Source organism: Triticum aestivum, chromosome 2B (assembly GCF_018294505.1).
Source record: "Triticum aestivum cultivar Chinese Spring chromosome 2B, IWGSC CS RefSeq v2.1, whole genome shotgun sequence".
Classification (NCBI taxonomy): Eukaryota; Viridiplantae; Streptophyta; class Magnoliopsida; order Poales; family Poaceae; genus Triticum; species Triticum aestivum.
In genome coordinates, this window is record NC_057798.1 from 269202718 (window position 1) to 269210749 (window position 8032).

General features: G+C 41.4%; 1 long non-coding RNA gene across 1 annotated transcript; it reads right to left on the reverse strand.

The window, feature by feature from the left end:
• Positions 1–4422: 4422 nt before the first annotated feature.
• LOC123041192 (uncharacterized) lies at positions 4423–7812 on the reverse strand. The gene is made up of 3 exons (XR_006418409.1): positions 7485–7812; positions 5686–5802; positions 4423–5092 (listed from the first exon to the last, which is right to left on the reverse strand). It is a non-coding gene; the product is annotated as an uncharacterized lncRNA (long non-coding RNA).
• Between the last annotated feature and the right edge of the window lie 220 nt (positions 7813–8032).

The window sequence follows — 8032 nt, forward strand, 5'->3', positions numbered from 1 at the left end:
GATTTCAATTTCAATTGTGTATACAGTTAACTTTCATATCATGCACATTACTAGCATCACAACAGAGCCAATAGTGTTGTTATACATGTAGACCCGTGGTACCCATCTAAAATCTTGTTGTGTCATGTAGTTTCCCACGCTTTGTATTCTTTCACTACTACTTTGTCTTGAACTGATATGATTTGAACCGTGTCTCTATTTTGATTTGGCAAGACAATGCAGTGACCATAGGACATAGATATATGTTTGTTTGATGCTTTTATTATGTACTAGTACTTGGCAATAGAAGACTTGGTAGTTTAATCATGTCCACCTTACTAATGAACTGGTTCACCGAAATGAGTTTCATATACTAGTACATGCTAAACTTGTTATGTGTCTGCTTGTTTCTTCTTTTAGAATGCTGATAGAATATTGGGGAAGAGTGCCTTATTAAGCAATGGTAAAAGAAGTAATGCACAGGATAGTGACACATCCTTGTTGGTCTCCAACAAAGGTGATAAAACAGCTAAGGAAGACTATCTTGAAGACATCGAGATAACCCCAAAGTCTTGTCTTGGTTTAGTGTTCAAGTTACTGGCCACTACCGCTTGCACAAGCTATTCAAACTCACTGTCTGAATCAGTTCGATTTCTTGAGTCTCAACTACAAGCTGAAAGACATCGATCAGCTGTGCTGCGACAAGAAGCGGAAGGATTGCGGAAGTCCCTGGAGCATTCAGATGCATACTTTCTGGTGCAACAGCAAGCGTTGGAGGATTTTAGTGCCAAACAGGACAAAGCTAATAAGCTTGCTAAGCTTATTGCCAGCATGGTGGATACCCAGGATAACGTTTCTTGAGCTCCTCTAAAGTTGTTTCAGTTATGCTCTTGTTTTGTTGCCGCGTTTATTTGCACTGGTGGCCAATTTTGATGGCCAGTGTATGTAATATGCTACTTTGTTCCCTATATTTGCACTGGTGGCGAACTTTGATGCCTAGTGGATGTAATATGTGTAATAGCGGTAATAGGCTAGCATTAATTGCTTGCTTATTTATTTCCTTTGTCTTGTTTAGTTGTTTGCTTGTAGTCATTGCAGTTCTTTTTCTGTGTTTTTCTAGTGGCCACAATAGCCTATTTTTGTTAACTAGGCCAAAATAATCATGGCAACACATGGACTGTTGTAACCATGGGCCTCCTGCAGGCTGTATGATCCATGGGCCTTCTTCCAGCCGTAGGATCCATTGGCCTTCTATACAGGCTGTAGGATCCATTGGCCTTCTATACGGGCCTTAGGATTCATGGGCCTTCTATGGGCCGTAGGGTCCATGGGCCTTCTACAGGCCGTACGATCCATGGGCCTCCTACGGGCTGTACTATTCATGGGCCTCATACGGGCCGTAGGATCCATGGGCCTTCTACGGGGCGTATCATCATTTCGCCAATCATGGGCCATACTATTCATGGACCATAACGGGTCGTTAATAGGCTGTATTTGATAACTCTAAAACAGCCCAACGGTTTTTTTGACATGAAAACGGCCCAACGTATTAACAGTCCGCAAACGGGCCGACTGTAATGACGGGCTGAATTTGGCCCACAAGCAGAAAATGGCAGTAACGGGCCGTATGTAACCGAATGCTGCAAATGAGCCCAATAATCAATGGGCCCTGAGAAGGCCGAAAGATAACTTGGGCTGAAAACGGCCCAATGGAATAACGGGCCGTTAATGGGTATAAAGTGGTACACTGTTCATTACGGGCCAGTTTCACCACGGGTCGTTAATGGGCCAAGAGTTACAAAGGGCCTCATATGGGCCGAAAGAAGTCATGGGCCACACATGGGTCGGAAGTTAAAACGGGCTGGAATCATATTGGACGGCCCAGATGACGCTACTGGGCCTAATTCGGAGAGGTCATAACAGGCCCTGGGTTAGCGGGCTGTAAATGGGCTATATGCGAACATGCCGTTAACAGGCTTTCCGTGGGTCAGCCCGTCAGCTTTTGACCAAGTCAAACGGGCCGGCCTTTTCACAGGAATGGGCCTCTGTTGGGCCGTGCCACGTGTCGCCGTATCATAGGCGCCTTCAGTCCAATGAGTGGATGACATCTGTCCCAACGGTGAGCCGACACGTGTTTCCTCCAGCCAATGATGATTTTACACGTGGAAAATCCCCATTGGTCGGGGCTGTTAACGGGTTATCGGATCCAAAACCGGACCCGATAGCTTAACGGTGTTCCGTTACGGTGGATGCCACGTGTTGGTCACCCTTGACGAAAGCACTTCTGTGACGCGCGATTTATCGTCATGGAAGTGGACACTTCCGTGATGATAATTTTGGTAATGCCATGGAACACTTCTACGACAGCACAGGTATGACTATCTTGATTCTGTCATAAAATTGTCATGGATGTACATGCATGACAAAAAACGCGACCTACTGTGACAAACACGTATCATCACGGAAGTGTATTTTTTTGTAGTGCACAAGCTATTATGAGCTCTAGCATAGTTGAGTATGTTGCAAGACCTCTTTCAGTGGTGGGCTAGCAGATGTAGGAGAAAGTAGGTGTAACTGTCCACCCGGAGTAAAGAGTTATTGTTTCAGAAAGACTGTGTCTCGTTTCTCCGACCATGGATGTATTCGAGTCTTGTGGGGAAAAGTGCGCAAACCTCTGCAGAGTGTACAAACTAATCATGGTTAGCCGTGTCCCCGATAATGGACGTTTTGAGTATCTAGTTCTTGGATTATCGTGTGGATCTCATCACTCTTAATTTAATTTGATTGGGTTTAATGATGATGCTTAATTGGGATTGAGTTGGGTGAACCTTCTCAATGTTTAACAACCACCATGATAGTTAAATTAAATTTATTCCTTTGTTGTAGGAAAAAAATGGTTTTATGCAAAACTGTAACCATAGAGCTTTCCACCAGCCATATATGCATGTAGTGATAGCATTATTCTATTCATTACTCTCTATGTGTTACATTGCCAGCATATTCCATGTGCTGACCCGTTTTGGGCTGCAACGTTCATGTTGCAGACTTTTTAGACGATGAGTAAGGTGCCTTAGGTCGTGATCTTTCACTCAGTGATGCCGTTGGAGTTGATGGACTCACTTTATCTTCCAAGCCTTCCGCTGTTATCGTATTTATATGGCCTTAAGCCATATTTATTGTAATAAGTTCTCTTTTGAGACATTCGATGTAATAAGTGTGTGATTGCTATTCTGTTATAAATTCTTCAAGTACTGTGCATGTCAGCATTACCGATCTAGGGATGACACTGATGCACAGAGAACAGACTATTTGAGGTCTGGAAGCTACAATAGGCATCATGTCCAAGACAAGTAGACCGACTCGTGCCTGCAACTACTACTATTACTCCACCAATCGACCGCTATCCAGCAAGCATCTAGTGTATTAAGTTCATGAAAAATGGAGTACGCCTTAAGCAAGATGACATGATGTAGAGAAAGTAAATCCAATCGATATGAATAAACTTGTCGTTTTACCCTTAATGGCAACAATAGAAATATGTGTCTTGTCCCCTTCTGTCACTGGGATATAGAGCACCGCAAGATTGAAATCATCATAAATCACCTCTCCCATTAAAGATAAATAAATCTAGTTGGCCAAACCAAATGGATAGATCGAAGAGAAATACAAAGCTATAACAATCATGCATAATAAACTTCAGAGAAGACTCAGTTACTTCTGATGAATATTTAGATCATAAATTCACAATTCGTCAGATCCCAACAAACACACCGCAAAAGAAGATTACATCAGATAGAACTCCCAGAACATTGAGGAGAACATGGCATTGAAGATCAAAGAGAGACAAGAAGCCATCTAGCTACTAGCTATAGACCCGTAGTTCTGTGGTGAACTACTCATGCATCATCGGAAGGCGGTAAGGATGATGTAGAAGCCCCCCGTAATTGATTCCTGCTTCGGCTGAGTACCCGAAAAAGGCCGCCATATGGGGCCGCGAAAGAACAAAAACTTGTGGCAGCGGAAAAGGGGTTTATGTGGCTCTCTATTGCTTTCCAATATTTTGAGAATTTATAGAGGTGGAATTAGGTTAGACGGAGCCTCATGGGGCCCATAAGATAACAGGGTGACACCCCCAAGGTGCGCCTTGTTGCCTTGTTGTCTCCTCGGTCGTCGTTTGGTCTCCTCCCAAATCTTCTAGGGTCTCTCTTGTCCAAAAAATCATCAAAAAGTTTTGTAGCGTTTGGACTCTATTTGGTACAGTTTTTCTAGGAAACACTAAACAAGCAGAAAATAGCAACTGGCACTGGGCACTGGGTTAATAGGTTAGTCCCAAAAAATGATATAAAATAGCACAATAAGTCATATAAAGTATCCAAGACTGATAATATAATAACATGAAACAATAAAAAATTATAGATACATTGAAGATGTATCAATTGTTGACAGGGTACAGAGTACATGTTGATCCACCACGCGATCGTGTATGAATGATTTCGCCTCTACGGTCTAGACCCCTCGACTTATGTAGACACCGTGGTACCTAGGCTTACACTTACATCTCGAGATAAACACGTCGAAGATTGCATTGGTGCCTTGTAGTATGCGCCAAGTCTTTGGAGGGATCCATCTTGATTGCTTCATGGGGCCTGACGAACATGGCCCACTAGTTGGTTGTTTGGGGGTCCTCGACCCAGCCCATGTATGGGAACCGACGTGGTTGGCACCCCTCTATCTGGGACACCATCATTCGGTTTGTTATATAAGCCAGGGCCAAAGCTAGTAGATATATACTTTACAATCTCTTGGTTTATACATGTACTCCGTTTACCCCAATCACAATATACACCGAGCAGGAGTAGGGTTTTATCTCCACCGAGAGGCTACGAACCTGGGTAAACTCGCCTCCTTGTTTCCCCTCTGGCGTAATTACCACATCGGGATATAGTACCGAGAAATTCGCCGGAATCATCTCCGACAATGACAACACCACTATTTCCACTTCCGCTCAGCGAATGTCGTAACACCTACTAAATGAGGTGATCATGGATAATCATTGCAGCAACGCAAGCTCCTTAGGGCTAACGCAATATTCGTCGACTTATGGTGGTTCCGACTGTTCACGTCACCCATAAAATCAAAGTAGCCTTGTTAGCGTTTTCTAGAAACAAGAATCATTGCTGAACTTAAGTGCAACAAAATGTTTATGTGTAGAAAAAATAGTAAGAAACAAGGAAGCACATGCTTGCAATGAAAAATGTATATCACTGTGTGCAGCAAAATGTTTATACAACAAAACTATATGTAAGAAGTAATGGAAGCACGATAGTTGGAAACAAAAATGCGAGAAGAATGAAGCATGCTTGCTAGTGATTTTAGGCTTTAAGCTATGCTTGAAAATTAATGAACAAGCTAAACAAACTATATGAAGTCAACATTTCCCATCTTGGTATGAAGCATAGACAATTGATAATGCAAAAAAAAACTAAGCTTGCTACCAACATGATGATGCATCTTTTGAATCGCTGACAAATATATTGAACTAATTTTCTGTTGATGAATGCATGCAATTTCCTAGTCGAACAAAACTAAAGGATTACAATGTAGAAGCATCACGGCAAAAAGCAAAAAAAGTGCATTGGGTATATTCGTAGTGTCACCTGATGCATTGTATTTTTAAATGGAACAAAAACAAATACTTTCACCCACCAGGTAGTCATATTTGCAGAAGCTCCATATACAGGAAACATGGAAAGGTTGATATGTCAATAATTCTTCCTTTGCCATATACTATTTTTTTCTCCACAAGTACTCCACATAGGGTTGCTAAAAAGTGTAGGATATTAGTATTGTACACAATAGGATTATAGCAAGGAAGCAAGATGGCATAATAGTAGCAGCTAGAAATTAATTTGGTGGGATCATGGTAAAAAAACATGGAAGCATAAATTTTGCTAAGGAGATTAGTTGAAGCTCTATCAACACAACAGTGGAGCACATAGTATATGTTATCGAAGCATAAGAACACTAGATTGTAACACAATCTAGCATTATTAAAGTGGGGTTCTAAACCAGGCAAAATTCTTCACAACCTTCCCTCGCAAGGTTTTATGTAGATCGCATATGCAGTTGACAATTTAAAACAAAAATATACAAATAGAAGCATGGTATTGTTGTTGTAACTATCTACATGGAAGAAACACGAGCAGTAAGCTTAGGAAATAAAGTACTTTGAATCATAAAAATAATGTTGTATGAACATAACTCATATATATAGGATGCATAGAAGTTAAATTGAAAATTAGCGATGCTTCTTGCCAAAGCAATTCTACCCAAACTAATTGGTGGTTTTCTCACCTTATTCAAAATTACACGATAGGCCAAACACATCATCTCAACACAGATTGACAAGAATAAAATTTAACCTGCTGTTTATAAAATTATACTTCAAAATTAGAGTATCAATTCCTTGCAATTTACAAACTTGAGTTGTGAAATTGGCAAGAAATTAGAAAAATTGGAGGACACGTGATGCAGTTTTGTTGGCCGCGTGAGCTACTGTCGCTACAGAGAAGATCCATCACACGACGCAACCTACTATGGCAACCACTTGCAAGAAAATTGTAACCTAAGTTAGTTGAGAATGGCAAGAGAGCATTCGTGCTCTAGCAAGGGATTTATGAATTCGCACAGCTCTGTACCAATCATGTCTATTAATCATTCAACCAAACCATTGGGAGTCGAGATGGAGCCTTCATTCAAAAGATTTTCCCAACCTCGTTCTTCAACGAGAGTTTTCCAAGCAGGTTTGAGGCCTAAGACAACATCATTCAAGCGGCCCGCCGCATAACAACTCTTCAACATACACTCAACTTCAGATTGATTCATTATCCCCGGGTCAACTAAAAACATAAGGAATGTAAGCATGTTCAAACAACGATTAAAATTTCTTTACGCAGAAACCTTGGAAGCAAACACAGTTATTTTTTAAGTTCAATTTGCTGGTTGGATGAGAAAAATGCTATTTACAAGATACATAGAAGATATGATATAAACATGGTTACTAAAGAATACAACAATAGATACTGAACCAAAACTAAAAATTGTTGGCCGGCAAGGGATGGATGTTTTGACTCACTAACATATAGATTGATCCGTACTTTTCTTTTGGCATTTGGAAGCAAAAAAATATAGTACAAAAGCATAGGTATAACAGTGGAAACAGATCTAAACCTTGATGGAAGTAGGCAAATTTTGAAATCAAGTCGAACACTAATATTACCGCAAAATATTGGGAATTGGGAATCAAATTATTGTTATTTGCAAAAGAAATTAACCAAAATTCGTAGATAACATAGTGATCCATTACGCATCAGATATAACATAGACACTCTTAACAATTTTTCATCGAAGCAAACATCAAATCTGAAGTAACGCAAAGCAAAACAATTCATTAAAAATGAATGAAAGATGCGATGAATCAAACCCTAGTCCGGGTGAGTACATACCAGGGTGTAAGGCCTGTGATGCGCGTGCAACTTCTTTGCCATCCAAAAATGACACACCATCGTTGGAGGAGGGATCATGACAGGGAAGGGGCGGTGGGGAACCAAGGCGACGATGGGGATTACCCGTCCGGTGATGGAAGCAATGTTTGGTGGAGACGTGGAGTAGACACGGGCGGGACACAACAACGACACCAGAGCAACTGTAGCTGTGGTAGAGCTGGTGGTGCGGAGCAAGGAGGTGGCAGAGGTAGCCACCATGGTGCGCGAGCACGGTGAGCTCGGGGATGGGCTCACCCATGCGTCGGGAGACGGGATGGGGTTGGTGGGTCTGGGAGGTGAGATTTACTCATCCCAAATGGTTAATTGATGGATCAAATAGAAATATGCACCGTGGAATTAAAGAATTAACAGTGCATGACCAGTTTGATGAAAAATTCCTATACGAAGTATTTTTTATCAATATTGGGGAAAACACGACAATGCGCTCATAACCCGAAAGAAACGAGCATGCCACCGTTGAGACATGACAAGTTGACTGTTACGTGGCC